The sequence below is a fragment of the Manihot esculenta genome, chromosome 16 (assembly GCF_001659605.2).
Source record: "Manihot esculenta cultivar AM560-2 chromosome 16, M.esculenta_v8, whole genome shotgun sequence".
NCBI classification, from domain to species: domain Eukaryota; kingdom Viridiplantae; phylum Streptophyta; class Magnoliopsida; order Malpighiales; family Euphorbiaceae; genus Manihot; species Manihot esculenta.
In genome coordinates this window covers 9,980,469-10,004,070 of record NC_035176.2, presented here as the reverse complement: position 1 = coordinate 10,004,070, position 23,602 = coordinate 9,980,469, and positions in this window count along the sequence as shown.

Here is a 23,602-nt window from a genome sequence, read left to right as displayed (position 1 = left end):
TGGCATAATAAGAGAAATTACTAGCATAAGACAGAAACCAACTGAAGATTTATATGACTATTGGAAAAGGTTTGAAAGACTATGTACAGGATGTCCACAACATGATATGTCAGACATGTCTCTCATACAATTTGTCTATGGAGGATTGCTCTCATTAGAAAGGAGATTCATAGATGTGGCTTGTGGAGGATCCATTGCAGACAAGACACCTAGGGAGATGCGAGAATTAATCTCTACACTTGCAGCCTCATCTAGGCAATATGGAGAAGAAAAGCAACTGCAAAGAGGAGTCCATGAGGTAAGTTCACCTACTATTGCTGAACTGACATCTGTTATGAAAGGTTTTGCCATAGAACTGGCTCAACAAATGCAAGCAGCCCAGCGCCTGGCCATGTGGTATCTGTTCATATGTAGGATACCTAACTGATCAATGTCCTACACTGCAAGAAGACAACCAGTAGGTTAATGCCATTGGAGGGTACAACAACCAACCTAGACATGATCCATATTCAAACACATACAATCCAGGTTGGAGAGATCACCCCAATTTCAGCTACGGAAGGGCCAACAACTATCAGAACTATCAAAAGAACCAAGCCCAACCAGCACCTTCAAATCCCATCCAACGCCTTGAAAAGATGATGGAATCCATGGCAAGTGCTATACAAAACCTCAATCAGCGTGTAGATCTGATGGCCACATCCGGAAGCAATTCCGATACTCAAGCTAAACTCCCTTCTCAAACTGAAACTAACCCCAGATAGAATGTCAGTGCTATTACTTTGAGAAGTGGAAAAGAGCTTCGAGATCTAAGACAAGAGGAAGAAAAGCAAGTTGCGCAAGGACCAATGCAACCTGAAGCCCCTCCAGAGCAAACTGAAGCACCACCTGCGCAGAAAATTGATCAAAAGGTACGTTTTCAGATTCCATCTCCTTTTTCAAAGAGATTTGAAAGAACGCAAAAAGAAAAGGAAGAAAAGGAGATTCTTGAGACCTTCAGAAAAGTGAAAATCAACATACCTCTGCTAGATGCTGTTAAGCAAATTCCAAGGTATGCAAAATTTCTGAAAGAACTTTGCACCAATAGGAGAAAGCTTGCTGAGAGAGAAAAAGTAAGTGTAGGTGAGGTTGTTACTGCTGTGATTAAAAGAGAACTCCCTACTAAGTGCAAGGACAAAGGTATGTTTGCTATTTCTTATAAGATTGGGAATGTTGGAATCAAGAAAGCCATGTGTAATCTTGGTGCATCCATAAATGTCATGCCTCTTTCCATCTATTAATCTCTGAATGCATGTGCACTAAAAGACACAAAAGTTGTGAACCAATTAGCTGATAGATCTGTGGTTTATCCCATAGGTGTCCTAGAAGATGTGTTAGTCCAAGTAGATGAACTTGTCTTTCCTGCTGATTTTTATGTGATTGATACTAAGGAAGATAGTTGCAATACTAGTTCTGACATCCTTCTTGGACGTCCTTTCTTAAGTACTGCTAGAACTAAATTTGATGTACATGATGGTACTTTAACAATGGAGTTTGAAGGGGAATTCATTAAGTTCCATGTCTATGATGCTATGAAATATCCACATGATATTTCTCCTGTTTATGGCCTTGATATTGTTGACTGTTTGAGCCAGGAAATTTTTGATGAAAATCAAGATGATATTCTTAACAGTGATTTTTGCAGAGATACTGATCAGGTACAGATTGAGAACCAGAAAGAGCCAAAACTCAAAGAAACGGTTTGTAGCATCCAACGAATTGATGTTGCGCAGATTCAAGACCTTCGGCCGCCGAATACAGACAACTTTCGGCCGCCGAACATGACTGCCTTCCAGACGCAGAATCTCTCACCACAGCCTGCCCAGCATACTGAAAACATTCGGTCACCGAATCCAGACCTCCTTCGGCCGCCGAATCTGCCCGTTCTTCAGACACTGAATTCTGTTGCTCCATTTCAGAAGGAACCTGCACAGATTGAAACTTTTCGGCCGCCGAACCTTGCTCCACAGCCTCCAACGCAAGCAAGCTCTTCCAGTCCTCCTTTGCAATCAAGTCAGAAATCACCAGAATCAGATCTGAAGCCTCTTCCAGACCATCTGAAATACATATACTTAGGAACTAACAAGACACTACCAGTAATAGTTTCCAATGAATTGAGCCCACATGAAGAAGCAAGCCTCTTGAAAGTACTACAGAAGCACAAAGGAGCCATTAGGTGGACCATAGATGACATCAAAGGTATTTCTCCTTCCACATGCATGCATAGAATACACATGGAGGATGAATGCAAGCCAGTCAGAGATGCTCAAAGAAGACTGAATCCACCTATGATGGAAGTAGTAAAGAAAGAAATAGTCAAGCTCCTTGATGCAGGTATCATATACCCAATCTCTGATAGCAAATGGGTGAGTCCTGTGCATGTAGTTCCAAAGAAAACTGGAATTATCATTGTTCCAAATACTGAAGGACCATTGTTCCAAATACTGAAGGAGAACTTGTTCCCACAAGAGTTCAAAATGGATGGAGAGTATGCATGGACTACAGAAAGCTAAATGCTGCAATAAGAAAAGATCACTTCCCACTACCTTTCATTAATTAGATGCTAGAAAGGCTTGCGGGAAAGTCCCATTATTGTTGTCTTGATGGTTATTCAGGTTTTTATCAGATTCCAGTTGCTCCAGAAGACCAAGAGTGTAATAACCGGCTGGACTCCGGTATCGGAATTCCTATTATTCGGTGGAATCTCGGATATCGGAGACCTCTAGAAGGGCAAAATCATGTTTCTATAAAATGTTTTAATGTATTTTGTGATTTTAAGTAAGAAAGGAACTGAGTTTTGAATAAAAAAGACCATGGAGGCATTTCCAGGTTCGGCCGTCGAACCTCAAGTTCGGCCGCCGAACATGGGATAGTTTAGGGGGGCAAGTTAGGCTTTCGAAAGTGGCCCAGGTTCGGCCGCCGAACCTCATGTTCGGCCGCCGGACTTGCATGAGTTTTGGAGGCACTTTAGGCTTCCGAAGGTGGTCTGGCCAGCCCCTATAAAAGGCCCCATGGCCGAAAACGGGCAAGCTTTCTCCCCTACTTTCGGCCAACGGTGAGTCCATGCTCTCCCATGGTTGATTTTGATGATTTCCCTCAAATCTTTCAAGTTTTAATGAGTTCTAACTTGGTTTTGAAGAGTTTTGGAGCTAAGATCAAGTTTTGAAGCTTGGAGACCAAATGAGCTAGATTTCTCCGATCTCCAAGTTTAGATCGCCTCCCCTCTCGGTCTTCAAGAGGTAAGAGTAGATCCTTAGCTCATTTCATGTTTTAAACGAGTTTTATGAAAGTTTTTGGGGTAGAAATGCATGTTGAAGTTAGTTGAATGTTGTTAGGGTAAAAGTTGAGGCTTTGGGTAATGTATGTTGTTTGAGTTGCTTTATGTGGTTGTGTTGGGGTTTAAGATAGTTTGAGACCCCTAAACACTTATTGGCTTGTGTATGCATGTTGTAGAATAGCTAAATGCATGTTTGAATAGTTTGGGAGGCAAAATGTGCATTGTTGGCTGAGTTCTGCCACTTGGGAAGAACTCAGGTTCGACAGCCGAAGGGACTTTCGGCCGCCGAACCTGCCTGTAGAGGCAAGCCTTTGGCTGCCGAACCCTGCCCCCGAAAGTGGACTTTCGGCTCTGGAAGGGAGTTTCGGCCGCCGAAGGTGCCGCCGAACATGCATGAGTTTCGGATCTGGAAGGAACCTTCGGCCGCTGAAAGTGCCGCCGAAGGTGCATGACTTTCGGCTATGGAGAGACTTTCGGCTGCTGAACCTGCTGCTGAAAGTGCCCTGTTCAGCCTTCCTTTGCATGATTTCTATGATTGTTTTAAGGTGTTTTAGGGGATTTTTGGAGAGTATTTTAGAGTCATGTTCTTGTATGTTTGGTCCCTCATTTGAGTCCACCTGTGTAGGTTCGGACCCGAGGAACCGGGGACCCCAGCAGTGAGTTAGCTGCTTCAGTGTCTTTCAGAACTAGCCTGAGGTGAGTAGAATTACTCTTTATGTTTCAAGTAAATAAATCAGTTTTGAGCATGTTCATGCATCACGAATGCCATGAGATATATTAGGTTGTTTGCATTAGAATTCACGAATATGTTGCATTGCATAATATGATGTTGATGCGGATGAACATTGAATGATCCATTAGCCCTCGTATGTTATGATATGATATGATGATGATATGGTATGGAAGTCCAGCTGTGGCCTGCACTACGCCCCTGGCACAATGTAAGAGAAAGTCCAGGTGTGGCCTGCACTACGCCTCCGACACGAATGGATATGTATGTTATGTTATGTGTAAGAGAAAGACCAGGTGTGGCCTGCACTACGCCCCTGGCATGATTGGATTATGTAGAGGGCTATTGGTGACAAGTTCATCCTTAATGTGATTTGTTTGTGATGTGATGCATCTCATGAAAGCATGAATTTTGAATATAATGTTTTATTATTCTGCTCACTGGGCTCTAGTAGCTCACCCCATTCCCTTAATCCCCCAGGTTGCAGGTACGGGATAGAATCAGGAGGTCACCAAGAATAAAGAGTCATGTTTTATGTAATAGCTAGAAGTGGACATGAAAATGATGTAATGTAAAGTATAGTACAGTAATGTAATGTAATGATGTCTATTGAAGTTTAGAGTTGTGCTTGACCCTAGTATGTTGGTTAATCCCTTTGTACATGATCTATGAAATGTTTTGTCAATGTTTATGTAAACTAGGCTGTAATACCCGGCTAGACTCCGGTATCGGAATTCCTACCGTCGGTGGAATCTCGGATGTCGGAAGTCTCTAGTAGGGTAGAAACATGTTTTCTTAAAATGTTTTAAAGTATTTCATGGTTTTAAGCATGAAAATTTAATGAGTTTTTGCATGAAAAGTCTTTGGAGGAAAACCCAGGTTCGGCCGCCGAAAGTCAAGTTCGGCCGCCGAACATGCATGCGTTTTGGAGGCACGTTAGGCCCCCGAAAGCATGAGTGAGGGAAGTCCAGGTTCGGCCGCCGAAACCCAAGTTCGGCCGCCGAACATGGCATGCATGCGGAAGCACTTTCGGCCCCCGAACGTGGCCTAGCCAGCCACTATAAAAGGGTCACTTAGCTGAAATGGGCGAGCTTTCTCCCATTTTCGGCCATAGCTAGCTTCCGACCTCCCTCTCCCCAGATCTTGTGTTCTTTCTTCAAATCTCCTCCATTTTTCTTGAGTTTTAAGCTTGCATTGAAGGTTTTGAACTTTTGAAACAAGTTTTGGAGCTTTGGGAACTCAGGAGCTCATTTTCGTGGATCTCCAAGTTTAGGTCGTCTCCCTCTCGATCTTCAAGAGGTAAGAGCCGATCTTAAGCTCCTTATGTGTTTTAAGTAAGTTTTTAGTTGTTTTATGGGTAGAGATGCATGTTTAGGCTTGTTGATGAGTTTATGGGTTTTGATGTTTTGATGAACAATGTATGTTGATTTTTGTGTGTTGAAGTGTTGTAGTTGGGGTATATGATAGTTTGAGACCCCTAGGTGTGATGTATGGTGTGTATGCATGTTTTAGAACAAGTTTATGCATGATTTGAGAGTTAGGAGGCAAATGTGCATAAAGGAGCCAAGTTTCTGCCCTTTGGCAGAAACCAGGTTCGGCAGCCGAAGGCACTTTCGGCCGCCGAACATGGCTGGGGAGGCAGGCCTTTCGGCTGCCGAAGTTGCCCCCGAAAGGAGACTTTCGTCTCTGTCTGGCACTTTCGGCCGCCGAAGGTGCCGCCGAACATGCTTGAGTTTCGCCTCTGTCTGGGAGTTTCGGCCGCCGAAGGTGCCGCCGAACCTGCCTGACTTTCGGCTTTGGAGGGACTTTCGGCCGCCGAACCTGCCGCCGAAAGTGCCCTGTTCAGCCATTTCTTGCATGTTTTTCTATGATTGTTTCTTGATGTTTTGGGGGGTTTTGGGGAGTATATTAGAGTTATGTTTGGTCCCTCATTGGAGTCCACCTGTGTAGGTTCGGACCCGAGGAACCGAGGACCCCAGCAGTGAGCCAGCTGCTACAGAGTTTGTCAGAGCTTGCCAGAGGTGAGTGGAATAAACCTTAAGTTTTAAAATAAATGAAATATGAATTTTGAGCATGATCCATGCATCATGAATGCCATGAGATATAGTAGGTTGTTGCATTAGTATTCACGAATATGTTGCATTGCATTTATGATGATGATGTGGATTGGTTATTGGATGATCCTTTAGTCCTTATATGATATGATGATGTTATGGCATGATATAGTATGGAAGTCTAGGTTGTACCCATTCTACGTCCCTGGCACAGTTGGACTGTATGATATGTTATGTTAAGAGAAAGACCGGTTGTACCCATTCTACGTCCCGGCACAGTTGGACTATGTAGAGGACTATAGGTGACAATACCATCCGAGATGTGAATTGTTGTGATGTGTTGCATTTCATGAAAGCATGAAATTTTAATATATGTTTTCACTATTCTGCTCACTGGGCTTTGTAGCTCACCCCTCTCCCCTAACCCCAGATGTGCAGGTACAGGGTAGACCAGGAGGTTAGCCAGAGTTTTGAAGTATGTGTATGTAATAGCTAGATTGTGGACATGACAATTGTACTATGATGTAATGTAAGAGATTGTAGTATATTATGTAATGAGGTATATTGAGGTTTAGAGATTGTGCTTGACATTGTGTATGAAGTATCCCTTTTATTACATGATCAAAATGTTTTATAATGTTCATGAAAGTCAACTCATCTCATGTTGTATCGCCCGTTGGGGCATTGATGAGATCCCCCAGAGGGATCATGATTATGATCATGAATATGTATATGTATGTTCAGGTTGAGTTGGATGATGGAAAGAAAAGTTTTAAATTTTTATGCATGTTGTTGATCATGTATGGGATTATACAGGTTTACAGGTTATATGTCAGGCTTGCTACGGGTCCCGGCGGCCTTAAGCCGATCTGGATCCTAGCGCCGGTAGCGGTCCGATTTTCGGGTCGTTACATAGGCCTTATGTATGATATGTTACCCCATTGGAGCATTTGATGAGGGCTCCAGTGTGGGGTTTGATGTTTATAGTTATGAGTTGTGCATGCACAGGTTAAGCTTGGTGAATGAAAGAGAAAGTTTAAAATTTTTATGTATATGTTTGATCATGTATGGGATTTAACAGGTATACAGGATGTAAGTCAGGCTTACTATGGGTCCCGGCGGCCTTATGCCGATCTGGATCCTAGCGCCGGTAACGGTCCGATTTTCGGGTCGTTACAAAGAGAAGACCACCTTCACTTGTCCTTTTGGCACTTTTGCCTTTAGAAGAATGCCATTTGGATTATGCAATGCACCTGCCACCTTTCAGCGATGCATGATGAGCATATTCTCTGACTATGTGGGTAAGACCATTGAAGTGTTCATGGATGACTTCACAGTACATGGTAACTCCTTTGACGAATGCCTTGCTAATTTAGAAAAGATCCTACAGAGATGCCTTGAATCTAACCTTGTGCTTAATTATGAAAAATGTCACTTTATGGTTAATCAAGGTATGGTTTTAGGACATGTTGTTTCAGCTAAAGGGATTGAAGTGGATAAGGCCAAGGTAGACACAATTAAAAATCTGCCTTACCCTATAAATGTTAGAGACATCCGTTCCTTCCTTGGACATGCAGGATTCTACAGAAGATTCATAAAAGACTTTTCCAAAATCACACAGCCATTATGTAAATTGCTTCAACAAGATGTTATGTTTGATTTTGATGCAGATTGCAAAAGAGCATTTGATCTGATTAAAGAATTGCTTGTGACTGCCCCAATTATTCAAGCACCTGATTGAAACTTGCCATTTGAAATCATGTGTGATGCAAGCAATTATGCAGTGGGAGCAGTCTTGGGGCAACATGTGGGAAATTCACCCCACGTCATTCACTATGCCTCTCGCACCTTGGATGTCACACAAAGCAACTACACAACAACAGAAAAAGAGCTCCTAGCTGTTGTGTTTGCCTTAGAGAAATTCAGACCATATCTTTTGGAAACTAAAGTTATTGTTTATTCTGACGATGCAGCTTTGCGATATCTGATCAAGAAAAAGGAAGCCAAACCAAGACTCATTAGGTGGATTCTTCTCCTACAAGAGTTTGATATGGAAATAAGAGACAAGAAAGGGAAAGAAAATCTTATAGCTGACCACCTCAGCCGGCTTCCATCTAGCTCTACACCTTGTCCAATCAAAGAAGAGTTTCCAGACGAACATCTGTTCGTCACTCATTCAGCTTAAAGTGGATCGCACCATACACCTTACACCCCAGGGGAGTACTCAGTTTCCTTTGTTCTTTTATGTTTCTTATACATTGAGGACAATGCATGATTTCAGTGTGGGGGTGCATATCTCTTCTTCTTCTTTCCTCTTCTTCCTCTTCTCCTTCTCCTCTTCTCCTCTTCTTCTTCCTTTCTTCTTCTGCAAATTCACAATGCTTTCAGATTGCGAAAATTTTTCTTTTCTTCTTTCAGTCTTGTGTTTCTTTCAGTTTAATTAGCCACAATGTTGAAATTTTTTCCTTTTAGTTTGATTTTGCTTTCAATAAAACACACACAACCACAACCTTCTTCTTTTTGTTTTGCTCTACTCAAACTGATGAACTATGTTGGATGAGTTTTTCTTTCCATGACCCCATTGATGTGATGACTCTTTAAACTTATGTTGAATCACTTGCAGTGAGTTGTATTCATGTTTGAGAATTGCCTTTTGAATTGAATCTTTGAGTTTGCCATGGTGAAAAATATATTGATGACCCTCATTAGAGAGAATAAATTGGAAGTTGTGTGAATGAACTTAATGTGACTTGTTTTAGCAATTGGTGTTGATTTGCCCAAATCATTGAGAGAAAGAAAATTCCGCAAAGGTAAAGACCTCAAAAGCACAAAATCAAATAAACTGTTCCAATGGTCAAAAGACTAAGAACAAAGCTAGTAACCACTTGGAAGGGTGACCAATTGAGTAACTGGGGGTGGGTATTACAAATATGTACCTTCACGTCAAAAGGTTGGTGACTTTTTTAAGGAACATCTAAGTGCAAAAGCCTGAATAAAGTACTTCAAGGTAAGGGCAAGTCAATCCAAAAGCTAGAAGAAGTCTTATCTAAACAAATTAATGTGCATGTATGATCTCTCTCTTGAGGAAAACAAATTCTAGCCATGATAAGCAAAGGGAAACAAGGAAAGAAGGTAAGTAATCTTCACGCATATATTCTTCACTGCAATGATTCAAAATAGGTGTCTAGAGTAAGAGCCTAAGTGGAAATAAGGATCTAGAGCAAAGAAAGCTTATTTGACTATGTTTATTTGCTTGAGGATAAGCAAAAGGCTAAGTGTGGGTGTAATACCCGGCTAGAGTCCGGCATCGGAGTTCCTGTTGTCCGGTGGAATCCGGGATGTCGAAAGTCTCTAGAAGGGTAAGATTTGTGTTTTTCTAAAATAATATAGTATGTTTTCATGTTTTAAAGTTGAAATGAAAAGAGTTTTGCAAGAAAAGAACTAAGGCAGAAAAGCCAGGTTCGGCCGCCGAAGTTGAGGTTCGGCCGCCGAACATGCATGGCTTTCGGTTTCACGTGTGGCCGCCGAAGGTGGTCTGGCCAGCCACCTATAAAAGGCCCTCAGTCGGTTGAAAGGATAAGCTTCGCCGTTTCTTTCACTTTCTGAGGTGAGACCCTGTCCTTCTTCAGTTTTCTTCATGTTTTCATTACATCATGCAAAGATTTGATTGAGTTTTATGGTTTTTTGAAGGTTTTAGCTTAAAAACACAAAGTGGTGAAGTTTGGAGAGTTTGAAGGAGAGTTGCTCCAAAACTCCACGTTAGGATCGGTCATCTTCTTGGTTTCAAGAGGTAAGTGAAGATCCTGAGCTTGTTTTTATGTTTTCTGAAGGTTTTAGCAGGTTTGGGGTAGAGTTGCATGATAGGGTAAAAAGTGAGGTTTTTGGTGTTTTATTGAGAAAGCATGTTTATGTGTTATATGTTTTGTGTTGTTGGGGGTTTGAGGGAGTTTTTGACCCCTTTGAGCATATACTTGGGTGTATGCATGTTAAGGCGTTGCGGTGTTTGAGTTGGAGGAAGATTGGTGCATTTTGGCGAAAGGCAGAGCAAGTTTCTGCCTTGCTGATGAACTCAGGTTCGGCAGCCGAAGGTACATTCGGCCGCCGAACCCATGAGGAGGTGGCTTCGGCTGCCCAAGCTTGCCCCCGAGCTTTTGGACTTTCGGCTCTGGAGGGGAGTTTCGGCCGCCGAAGGTGCCGCCGAAGGTTAGAGACTTTCGTCTCTGGAGTGCCTTTCAGCCCCCGAAACTTGCCCCCGAAAGGGTTCGGCTGCCGAAAGTTGAGATTCGGCCGCCGAAGGTGCTTGAGTTTCGGCTCTGGAGAGGACTTTCGGCCGCCAAACCTGCCGCCGAAAGTGTCCTGTCCAGCCTTTCTTTGCATGCTTTGCATGGATGTTTGAGTGAGTTTTAGGGGAGTCTTGGAGAGTTTAAATAGAGATGTTTATCAGCTAGTTTGGTCCCTCATTTGAGTTTATCTGTGCCTACACAGACCAGAGGAACCAGAGAGAGCAGCAGTGAGTACTGCTCCAGAGTTTACAAAGCCTGCAGAGTCAGTCCAGATAGCCAGAGGTGAGTGGAACTCAACTTAATTCTTGAATTGAGAAATGAAATGCTTTTAGCATCATTCATGCATCATGAGTATGTAGTAGGTTGTTTGCATTAGTATCCATGAATATGTTGCATTGCATAGTTATTTGTTGATGTGGGTGAATGCTGAATGATCCAATAGTTCCAGACAGGAAGTCCAGGACCCCATTCTACGGCCTAGCAGGTATAGGAAAGTCCAGGACCCCATTCTACGGCCTGGCAGGTATAGTAAAGACCAGGTGCCCAGTCTACGCCCTGGCAAATGGTAAGTACAGGTGTTATATACACATATACATATACAGTACAGAAAGACCAGGACCCCAGTCTATGGCCTGGCACGGAACAAGTACTGGGACTATGTGGTGACAGGTTTACCCGTGATGTGAATTGTCTGTGATATGATGCATTCCATAAGATCACGTTTTATTGACTTGTTTTACTATTCTACTCATTGGGCTATAGAGCTCATCCCACTCCTTTAACCCCAGTCTTGCAGGTTCAGTGTACAGTGTACAGTGTACAGGGGAAATCCAGCAGAGTACAGGAAGAGAGAAGAGATTTGTAATAGCTTAGAGTGGACATGTAATATTAAAGAGATGTACTAGTTATGTTTAAAGTTGTGCTTGACTTAGAGATGTTGTGTTGTAAATCTTGTATTATGTACATGATCTGTATATGTATATGTTTTAGAGAGTATGTGAAAAACCAGGCTTAACAGGTATGAATTAACCCATCTAGAGCCAGCTCTAGTCAAGGATACAGAGTACAGAGTACAGAGTACAGAGATAGTGCATGCACCGGTTAAGCCTTGGTTCAGCAGAGAGTTTTTATTTTCACAGAAAATGTATGATCATATATGAGATTTACAGGTACACAGAGAGTATAGCAGGCTTGCTACGGGTTCTGGCGGCCTTAAGCCGACCTGAATCCTAGCGCCGGTGACGGTCCATTTTGGGGTCGTTACAGATTGGTATCAGAGCCTTAGGTTCACATGATCGGACCTATAGAGAGAGTGTCGGGCTCAGAGAGGTTAGAGGAAGTCAAGCACAATAGGGAATCATGTCCACTAGGATAGGATGTTGAGTCCTGTCTATTTGATGCTATGAAATGCCATGATATGCCTGTGCATTACTGAGATATATGAGTTAAATATATGCTGATATGTTATGTTATGTGTTGTTTTCCAGAGTTAAGATGCGAGGAACTCGTCGATCAACTCGATTGACTGGAGTCCCACCAGATAGTGAGAGAATAGCTGCTCGTCCTCCTGCATTGCCAAGGGCAAGGTCACAAAGATCTAGCAGGGAAGGTACGTCAATAGATCCTCGAAGGTCTGTAGACGAGAGCAGAAGAGGTACAGTGAGGGAGGCGATGGAGATTGACCAGTCGATAGATGGAAGCATGAGTGTAGGCAGATCTGAAGAAGGTATGGGAGAGTCGCAGGGAGGTGCTCAGACCTCAGGGTTTGGTTATCCAGCCTTTCCTTAGGACCCAGGGTATCCGATGGAAGGTATGTCGGAGTACTCTAGCTTTGTCCCATATCCTACTTACATGCCATATATGCCTTATCCTCATTATTACCCACCATATCCTATGTATCCACCTTCCCCTACTCATCCAAGTGCAGCACACCCAGAGCTAAATGACCCAGTACCACCACCACCAGAACCAGTAGCCCCTGTTGTTGACAGACATCAACCTAGCTCATCTGGAGGTAAAGTGCAAATGACAGAGTACCTGAAATTGGATGCTCCTAAGTTCAATTCAGGAGATGATCCATTTGAATACCTCAGATCAGTTAGGATGATAACCAGTGAGTTGGGAGCAGATGATAGCAGAGCCATAGAAATGGCGGGGTTTACACTTAAGTGTAAGAAAGCTCGAGAATGCTTCAAGAATTATATGGAGCCCAGGGTGGACAGTATGCCATGGGGAGAGTTCGCCAATGAGTTTGCAGGGTGGGCTTTTCCTGACAGCTCCTGGGAGATGAAAATCATAGAATTTGAGCAGTTGAGACAGACAGACGAGATGAGTGTTGATGAGTTTACAGATAAATTCCCGGATTTGCTACAGTATGTGGGTCAGGCCTATAATACTGATCAGAAGAAGGCAAGGAGATATACTATGAGATTGCATCCCAGGTATTCTTCCTTGATTCTTCCAGCAGAAAAGGAGAGTTTCCACGCGATAGTGGACGCAGCCAGGAAAATGGAAGCAAGTGCCAATATTCAAAAACAGTCAAACGCACAGGCTTCGGGTTCTAAGGCCCCCAGTGCAGCGGCTTCAGGTAGTAAAAGATGGGAAAAGGCAAAAGGAACAAAGAATAAGTTCTGAAGTAAAGTCAAGTTTGGTCTGGGAATAGGTAGTGGCTCAAGCTCTGGCGCAAGCAGTCCAGTCTGTAGGAGATGTGGGAGACCACACAGGGGAGCTTGTCAGTTGGGATCTTCAGCCTGCTTTAGATGTGGACAGGAAGGGCATTTTGCGCGGGAGTGTCCTCATGTGACTTTTGCACCATCCCAGCAGATGAGTTCAGGCAGTGTAGTATAGCCAGCAGCTCCAGCCGTGCCTCAGAGTAGTGGCAGAGGTAGAGGGAGAGGGTCAGCCTCTACTTCAGCAACTGGTTCCCGAGGTGGAAATTCGGTAGCCCCAGCACGGATTTTCAATGTGACACAGGAGGAGGCTAACACGTCGAACACAGTGGTGTCAGGTAATCTCATCATTGGGTGTTCAGATGTGTATGCGTTGATGGACCCCGGTGCTTCTCATTCCTTTGTTGCTTCGAGAGCCATAGAGAGGTTGGGTTTGATGATTTCTGAGTTAGAGTATCCTCTCTGGGTCAGTGGACCCAAGTGTGATCCATCAGTGGCAGTGTCAGTCTGTCATTTCAGTCCAGTGTTCATAGAGGGTAGATGCCTTCCAGCTGACCTTGTGCTTCTAGACTTGATAGATTTTGATGTCATTCTAGGGATGGATTGGTTATCTGCATATGGTGCGACCTTGGACTGTAGAGAGAAGGTAATGAGTCTCAGCTGACCTTCGGCGCCGAAAGCCTCGTCCAGAACCGAAAGTCACCCATCTTCGGCAGAACCTTTGGCGGCCGAAAGATTGCTGCAGAGCCGAAAGTCCAGCTTCCGAAAACAAGTTTAGGCAGCCGAAAGTCCCCCCTAATTGCCTCTTCCTTATTCAAGAAGCCAAATCTTGAAGATCACATGTTCCCCACTTCATGCCATGCACATTCAAAATTCAAAAGGAGGCTCCACCTTCCTCTTTAGTGCATGGGTGGCAAGAATAATATGAAGGAAACTTCTTGGACACACTTGGGCAGCAATTAAAAGACCAAAAAGTCCTTGCAAACTTCATACATGCACATAGAAGGCACATGTAAGACCAAGGGCACTTTGGGCAACCTCTAAAAGATGCATGGACACTCAAAAAAGCCTAGGCAACCTCCCAAGACATATTTAAAGGCCTTCTGAAGACAAGAAGTGGCAGATTTCATCAAGAAGACTTCACCCCCATTCGGCCAAGGAAGTTCGACCGCCGCTCCTTCCACCTTCGGCTGCCGTTTCTCCTTCCTTTGTTCTCTTCTTCTATTTTCTGTTTTGGTTCAGCCATGAGTGGCTGAAACCCTTAATTCTAGTTGAGGATTGGTTGAAACTAAGGTTGTTTAAAGGGTTGTGAGATCTGAACATAAAGTGTTTGCTTTTGATTAGTTCAATATTCATGCAATTGTGTGCTTAATTCTAAGATTGCTTTGTTGTTTTGATCAAATTAGCCACTTGATTCTTGATTGCAAAGTTAATTGATTGTTAGTTGGGATATTTATTAGTCCGTAATTGCTGGAAATATTCTGACCTAAGAACACTTGGTGTAAAAACTAAGGAATTGTATGATCTAGCATCATCTTCATGCATTTGGAGTAGCTAAGATTGGATCTCTCTATTTCTTCATGCAATTGACAATTGTTTTGATGCCTATGGCCCAAGGATGTTCCTTGGCAATTTGTTATTTAGTAATTGATTAGAGGACGTTCCCTAATTGATTTAATCATAAGGAGAGACATGGTGGTGAGAAGCGTTTTCCACCCTCATAACTAATCTATTGAATCAATCAAGAAAACCTAAGTTTCACTGATCAACCCAAGCAACCAAAGTGGATCCATATCTTCAACTAGATCTTTCTCATATTGATTTCCTCTTTTATTTTGATTACTTGCTGTTTTAATTGCTTTCAATAGTTGTTAGTCAAATCAATCTCAAAACCCCTTTTTTTACTTTATTGCACTTTACTCTTGATCTGCTTGCTTTCAATTGTGCTTTCAGTTGATTCTCTTGATCTTGTTTGGGAAAATAGATAAGTATTCAATTCTCTGTGGGTTCGATCCTTTACCACTATCTGCAGTTATAAAATTGTTGATAACCGTAGAGGTTATTTTTGACCGGCTTCGACAACCGCACTGTCAGGGACCAAACATATTCTAACATAACTCTAAACATCTCCCCAAAAACCCCCTAAAACGCCACAAAACATCCATAGAAAATATGCAAAGGAAGGCTGGACAGAGCACTTTCGGCGGCAGGTTCGGCGGCCGAAAGTGGTTTCAGAGTCGAAACTTTCCAACCTTCGGGGGCAGGTTCGGCGGCCGAAACTCCCATCCAGAGCCTAAAGTCTAAACCTTCGGGGGCAGGGTTCGGCAGCCAAACTGCCTCCACAAGCAGGTTCGGTGGCCGAAAGTGGCTTCGGCGGCCGAACCTGGGCTCTTCCAAAGGGCAGAACCCGGTTCTGCCTTGCCAACCCAACCACTCTCAACAACCCAACAAGCACAAAACTATACTAAAACATGCATAAACACATATTCAAGCATTTAGGGGCTTAAAACTAGCCTATACCCCAACAATCATCACATTAAGCATGCATTTACCATAAAGGGTACATAAACCCTAACACTTTAAATCTACTCTAAACATGCATCATATACCCTTAAAGCCCCTCAAAACTTACTTAAAACATAAGAGAGGGTGAGGATCTACTCTTACCTCTTGAAGATCGAGAGGAGAGGCGATCCAAGCTTGGAGATGTAGAGAAACTAACTCCTGAGGTCTCCAAGCTTCCAAACTTCGATCTTTGCTAAAAAATCTTTAAAACCAAGTTAAAACTCATCAAAACATGAATGATTTGAAGGAAAACATCAAAACCAACCATGGAAGAGTATGGACTCACCTCTGCCCGAAAATGGAGAAGAAAGCTCGTCCATTTTCGGACATGAGACCTTTTATAGGTGGCTGGCCAGACCGCCTTTTATAGGTGGCTGGCCAGACCGCCTTTTATAGGTGGCTGGCCAGACCGCCTTCGGAGGCCAAAGGTGCTTCCAAAACTCTACCACGTTTGGCGGCCGAACTTGACATTCGGCGGCAGCAAAAGGGAGCCACTTTCGGCGGCCGAACATGAGGTTCGGAGGTCGAACCTGGCATTTCCCTTCAAAACTTTCTTTTCTTTCAAAACTCAATTTTCTTTCTTAATTAAACCATAAAAACATGTAAAATATTTTAGAAAACCTTCATTTTACACTTCTAGAAGATTCCGTCATCCGAGAAATTCCGGATTTCAACGGAGATTCCGCCGGAAGGTAGGAATTCCGGTGCTGGGGTCTAGCCGGGTATTACAGTAAATAAAAGGAGGGGGGTTTGTTTGAGATGATAGTAGACTATAATTAAAAGAAAGCAATAATTAAAAAGAATGAGTAAATAAATGGGAGAAAGATTCTAGTTGAAGTATGGATCTATTTCAGCTTGTTTAGAATTGATCATTGATCTTTTTGATACCCCTATTTATTTCAATAAAATAGTTTAGGATGTGAAAGGCACTTCTCACAATCCAAATTTCTCCTTAGTTTTAGTATGATTAGGAAACGTTCGCTAATCAAACACTAGTTAACAAGTTGCCAAGGAACGTCTTTGGGGTTTTTTACTTTTCAACTGTTAACTGCCTTAAGACTTAGAGAAACCTAATTCTAACCTTGCCAACCGCGTGGTCAAGTTTAGATTATGCAACCGATTATACTTGAGTTTAAACAATCTAAGCAATTACGGACCTAAATCATTCAAAGAATATATTACTCATGCAATTAAAAGCAATAGGCCTTAATTGATTCTAAAAGCAAAGCAATAATAATAGAAGGATCAAGTTGCATAAATATTGAAAATAAATAAGAGTTTAATAATGGAGTTTTAAATCTCCCAATTCATCACAAATATGAAATTTCCCAACTTCAACTAGAAAAGAAGGTGTTTAGCCACTCATGATGGACAAAATCACAAAAAAGAAAAGAAGAAAGAATAGAAGAAGAAGGTTGCGTGCTGCTTGCTGAATTTCTGCATTAGATTCGATGGCTTTCTGCAGAAAATCTGATGATGCCTTGCTGGTTTGGGCTGTCTGCATTTATAGGTGAAGAGTCCTAGTCCAATTAGGATTTAGAATCCTAATTTGACTTGGTCTTTTATAGTCTTTTATTCCTTCTTTGCTTTTGTATTTAATTATGAATGAATTCTTCTTCTTGAGAAAGTCTTTCTTGGGAGTGACTCTTGGAGATGTCCTATGATTGATCTTGAAGTGTTTAAAGTAGGATAGGACTTCAATGCTTTTGAAATTTGAAATTTGAAATTTGCCTCTTTTCCGCGCTGCTGTCCGCCTCTGCTTTTGTTTGATTTGGTTAGTTGATTTGCCAAAATCACTTGCCCCAATCGCTCGCGCAAGTCAGTCCCAGTTTTCTGCTTCAGCTCCCTGTGAGTGATTTGGCCAAATCACTTCGACCCAATCACTTTTCCAGCTTTTTCTGCACTTTTTCTCCAACTTTTCATTTTCTTCTTTTTCTGCAAAAACATGATAACAACCATAAATTAAGCTGGAAAATGTGTAATTAAACAGTAATAAAGATAATAAAAATGTTGCTAAATTATGTTTGATCAAATACCCCCACACCTAACCTTTTGCTTGTCCTCAAGCAACAAATAACTTAGTCAATTAAAGCCCCCTTTTTCTTTTGAGCCTAAGTACCACTTAATCAGCCCCCCCTTGACTCCTAAATTGAAGTACTACAGCGTAGAGTACATGCACTAAGGTTGTCCTCTCTTTCCTTGTTTCTCCCCACCCACCATGGCCAAGAAAAAATTTTCTATTTGATCATGTTCTTTCATTTTAGGCTTAATGCAACCTCTAAGAGTGACTTGCCTATTTTTATTTTCATTCATCAGCACTTGTTCTTATTCTTGCCTGAAAAAGTCACCAACCTTTTTACGCGAAGGTGCATATTGGTGATACCCACCCCCGGTTACTCAGTTGGTCACTTGTTCAAGTGGCTACTAGCTCTGTTCATAGTCCTTGACCATTGGAATAGGTTTGTGTTGTGTGCTTTTTGCTGAGTTATTTTTCCTTTTTTCTTTTCTTTTCCTTTTTCATAGCACTTTGGGCAAATCAGCTCATAGAGAGTTACACTAACTTTTTATTGCATGTATATATATTTTTCACTTGACCATATGAAGTGCAAAGATCCAATTTAAGAGAAAAACTCTCTAGGTGAAGGTAGCACACTGTAAATGATTCAATTTAGGCTTAAAGGGATGGAAAACTAAATGGGGTCATGAGATAGGAGGTTCTTTTAACTTTGTTATCTGTGCTGAGTAGAGCAAAGGCTAAAGTTCATGAAGGCTGTGTGTGTGTGCAGAAGTGAATCTGAGTGAAAAAATGTTTGTGAAAAATTTTGATGTGTGTAAAAGGGGAAAAAATATTAAGAAGAAACATAAAGAAAGCAAAAGATAGTGAAAACAGTGCAAAAATATTCCCCCAGTACCCCCACACCTAGTCCAAACATTGTCCTCAATGTAAAACATATAGAGAAAAATTAAGAGAGAAAGGGACTTCCTGGCCTGGGGGTGATTTGGTCAGTGATTTGGGCAAATCACTCGGCCAAATCACTGGCTGTCATGGTTTGTGGGTATGAAGTGTTGAACCAGCAGCTGCAGCATGCTTTCCCATGTGTATGATTCGGGCCTCCATTCTGTCTAGGCTAGATTCTGCAGATTGATCAGCTGTTGGAGGTTCTGCTGATTTGGACAGTGATTTGGCCAAATCACTTGGCCAAATCACCTCTATTGTAGTTAAGTTCTGCTGATTTTCCCATCGATTTGCGCAAATTGCCTCGGCTGGGTTGCCTCCCAGTAGCGCCCTAGTTTAAAGTCGCGGGCTGGACTTTTCTGACTTGATCAAGGCTCAAGTAATGGGGGGAGGGAAAAGGATTCCAACATAATTAAGTAAGAAATGCAGCACACCTTTCATTTTGGTTATAACCCATCCTATTTCTTTCATGTACTCATGAAGTAACATGATTAATTTCTCCTCTTTCAAGTGAGGTGTGCCTCTAGCCCCTATGTTTGAATTTTTGAGGTGATTGGGCAGCACTTTGAACTCCAATTCATATTTTTCCATAAAAGGTGGCTGCAATTTGGTACTGATCTTGGGCAAATCAAATTCTGCTTGCACTGATGATTTGAGCAAATCTGTCTACATTGTTGATTTGATTTCTATCTGTTCAAGTGATCTGGGCAAATCAGATTCTGCCTGTACAAGTGATTTGGGCAAATCGCCTCTAGACCAGTCTGTGTAGCATGTTGTCTCTTCCGTTTCTGTTTCTTTCAAAATTTTCCTATTCTCCTTATCCTCTTGGCTGGTGTCCTTTGGTATTTGTTTGACAACATCTAAGAGAGGTATATTGATCTCCACTTTGCGAAAGGTTGCAAGTATTTCTTTCTCTTCTTTTTCTTTTTGTGATCTTGCAAATCTCTTTGGGAATGGAGGAGGTACCTTGAACTTTTCTGCTGGTTGCTGTACTGTTTTTTGCCTCTGACTATGTAATACCCGGCTAGAGTCCGGCACCGGAATTCTTGTCGTCCGGTGGACTCCGGGATGTCGGAATCCTTTAGAGGGTAGGAGATATGAGTTTCTCAAGAAATGTTGTGTGGTTTATTGTGTTACAGGTAAATGGAACCGAGTTTTAAGTTGAAATGGACAAAGGCAGAGGAGCCAAGTTCGGCCGCCGAAGATGAGTTCCGCCGCCGAAAGTGCCCAATATTCGGCTTCCGAATTCAGGTTCGGCCCCCGAATGTTGCATGGTTTTGCATGCGATCCGGCAGCCGAAGCTGAGTTGCTTAGCCAGCAGTTTTGTACCCTTAGTCAGCATTTGGGACAGGTGTTATCACCAGATCATGTCCAGAAGGTGGTCACATCTCCCATGCTTTATCTGCACGCTTTTAGTTGCTCAGGCTAAGGGTTTCACGGGTGTGGAAAGTGTAGACGTGAATGTTTTGAAAAAGCTCCGTTTGTGCGAGTTTGAGAGGTTGAGGAGAGTTGGTCCGTTTTCCTTAGGTCAGAGTGTTCAGCTTCTTGTTTCAGGAGGTAAGTAATGCTCTTGAACCTGTTTATGTGTTTTCTGAAGGTTTTATGGAAGTTAAGGGAGAGAGATGCATGTTTAAGGGAGAAGTAGTGATTTTGATGATGTATACATGTTTCTGTGTTATGTTTGATTTGTTGTTTGGGGTTATTAGATAGTTTTGGACCCCTGTGACCATATACGTGAGTATATGTGTGTTGAGGAGTTGGAGTATATATGGTTTGAGTGGTTGAAGGGAAGAAGAAGATGGTTTGCCGTTGAAGCTGAGTTCTGGATGAACTCAGGTTCGGCAGCCGAAGGTTCATTCGGCCGCCGAACCTCCTGCATGGTGGCTTGGTTGCCACAGCTTGCCCCCGAATGTTTTTGCATGTTCGGCTCTGTTTGGGGGATTCGGCCGCCGAAGGTGCCGCCGAAGGTGCTTGAGTTTCGTCTCTGGAGAGGACATTCGGCCGCCGAACCTGCCACCGAAAGTGTCCTGTCCAGCTTTCTTTTGCATGCTTTGCATGGATAGTTGAGTGAGTTTAAGGGGATTCTTGGGGACGTGTATGAGAGTTATTTCTACGCTTGTTTGGTCCCTCATTTGAGTCCATCTGTATAGGTACAGACCAGAGGAACCAAAGAGAGCAGCAGTGAGTACTGCTCCAGAGGTTCAGAGCCTGCAGAGTCAGTCAGTCCAGATAGCCAGAGGTGAGTGGAACTAAACTTATGACTTTTAATTGAACCACAAACTGCTTTTAGCATATCTCATGCATCATGTTTATGCCATAGGTTGATTGCATTAGTATTCACGAATATGTTGCATTGCATCGTTATTTGGTGATGTGAGTGAATGCTGAATGATCCAATAGTCTCAGACAGGAAGTCCAGGAGCCTTTGACTACGCCCTGGCAGGTATAGCGAAGTCCAGGAGCCTTTGACTACGCCCTGGCAGGTATAGCAAAGTCCAGGAGCCTTTGACTACGCCCTGGCAATGGTAAGTACAGAGGTGTTATATACACATATACATATATGACAGGAAGACCAGGTGCTCGATTCTACGCCCTGGCACAGAGTTACTGGGACTATGTGGTGACAGGTTTACTCTTGATGTGGCTTGTCTGTGATATGGTGCATTCCATGAGATCATATTTTACTGAGATGTTTTACTGTTCTACTCACTGGGCTATAGAGCTCATCCCACTCCCTTAACCCCAGTTTTGCAGGTTCAGTGTACAGTGTACAGGGACAGTCCAGCAGAGTACCGGAAAAGTAAAGAGATCTGTAGTAGCTTAGAGTGGACATGTAATATTGAAGAGATGTAATAGTTGTTGCTTGACCTAGTGATGTATGTTTTGTACATGATCTGTATATGTATATATGTTTTCCTGTATGTGAAAACCAGGCTTAACAGGTATGAGTTAACCCATCTAGAGCAAGCTCTAGTCAGGGATATAGAGTACAGAGTATATGAGTACAGAGTACAGAGATAGTGCATGCACAGGTTAAGCCTTGGTTCAGAAAAGAGTTTTATTCTCAATATGTATGATCATGTATGAGGTTTACAGGTACACAGAGAGTATAGCAGGCTTGCTACGGGTTCTGGCGGCCTTAAGCCGACCTGAATCCTAGCGCCGGTGACGGTCCATTTTGGGGTCATTACAGATTGGTATCAGAGCACCATAATCTAGAAGAGTGCACCTGGGAGACGCGGGAGTCTATGCTCCAGCAGTATCCATATTTGTTTTGAGGTTAGTTTTCTTTGTTTCATGTCTTAATTAAGTGTTTTAGGAACCTTCGAGGACGAATGTTCTTAAGGGGGGAAGAATGTAATACCCGGCTAGAGTCCGGCACCGGAATTCTTGTCGTCCGGTAGACTCCGGGATGTCGGAATCCTTTAGAGGGTAGGAGATATGAGTTTCTCAAGAAATGTTGTGTGGTTTATTGTGTTACAGGTAAATGGAACCGAGTTTTGAGTTGAAATGGACCAAGGCAGAGGAGCCAAGTTCGGCCGCCGAAGATGAGTTCGGCCGCCGAAAGTGCCCAATATTCGGCTTCCGAATTCAGGTTCGGCCCCCGAATGTTGCATGGTTTTGCATGCGATCCGGCAGCCGAAGCTGAGTTGCTTAGCCAGCAGTTTTGTACCCTTAGTCAGCATTTGGGACAGGTGTTATCACCAGATCATGTCCAGAAGGTGGTCACATCTCCCATGCTTTATCTGCACGCTTTTAGTTGCTCAGGCTAAGGGTTTCACGGGTGTGGAAAGTGTAGACGTGAATGTTTTGAAAAAGCTCCGTTTGTGCGAGTTTGAGAGGTTGAGGAGAGTTGGTCCGTTTTCCTTAGGTCAGAGTGTTCAGCTTCTTGTTTCAGGAGGTAAGTAATGCTCTTGAACCTGTTTATGTGTTTTCTGAAGGTTTTATGGAAGTTAAGGGAGAGAGATGCATGTTTAAGGGAGAAGTAGTGATTTTGATGATGTATACATGTTTTTGTGTTATGTTTGATTTGTTGTTTGGGGTTATTAGATAGTTTTGGACCCCTGTGAGCATATACGTGAGTATATGTGTGTTGAGGAGTTGGAGTATATATGGTTTGAGTGGTTGAAGGGAAGAAGAAGATGGTTTGCCGTTGAAGCTGAGTTCTGGATGAACTCAGGTTCGGCAGCCGAAGGTTCATTCGGCCGCCGAACCTCCTGCATGGTGGCTTGGTTGCCACAGCTTGCCCCCGAGTGTTTTTGCATGTTCGGCTCTGTTTGGGGGATTCGGCCGCCGAAGGTGCCGCCGAAGGTGCTTGAGTTTCGTCTCTGGAGAGGACATTCGGCCGCCGAACCTGCCGCCGAAAGTGTCCTGTCCAGCTTTCTTTTGCATGCTTTGCATGGATAGTTGAGTGAGTTTAAGGGGATTCTTGGGGACGTGTATGAGAGTTATTTCTACGCTTGTTTGGTCCCTCATTTGAGTCCATCTGTATAGGTACAGACCAGAGGAACCAAAGAGAGCAGCAGTGAGTACTGCTCCAGAGGTTCAGAGCCTGCAGAGTCAGTCAGTCCAGATAGCCAGAGGTGAGTGGAACTAAACTTATGACTTTTAATTGAACCACAAACTGCTTTTAGCATATCTCATGCATCATGTTTATGCCATAGGTTGATTGCATTAGTATTCCCGAATATGTTGCATTGCATCGTTATTTGGTGATGTGAGTGAATGCTGAATGATCCAATAGTCTCAGACAGGATTTCCAGGAGCCTTTGACTACGCCCTGGCAGGTATAGCGAAGTCCAGGAGCCTTTGACTACGCCCTGGCAGGTATAGCAAAGTCCAGGAGCCTTTGACTACGCCCTGGCAATGGTAAGTACAGAGGTGTTATATACACATATACATATATGACAGGAAGACCAGGTGCTCGATTCTACGCCCTGGCACAGAGTTACTGGGACTATGTGGTGACAGGTTTACTCTTGATGTGGCTTGTCTGTGATATGGTGCATTCCATGAGATCATATTTTAC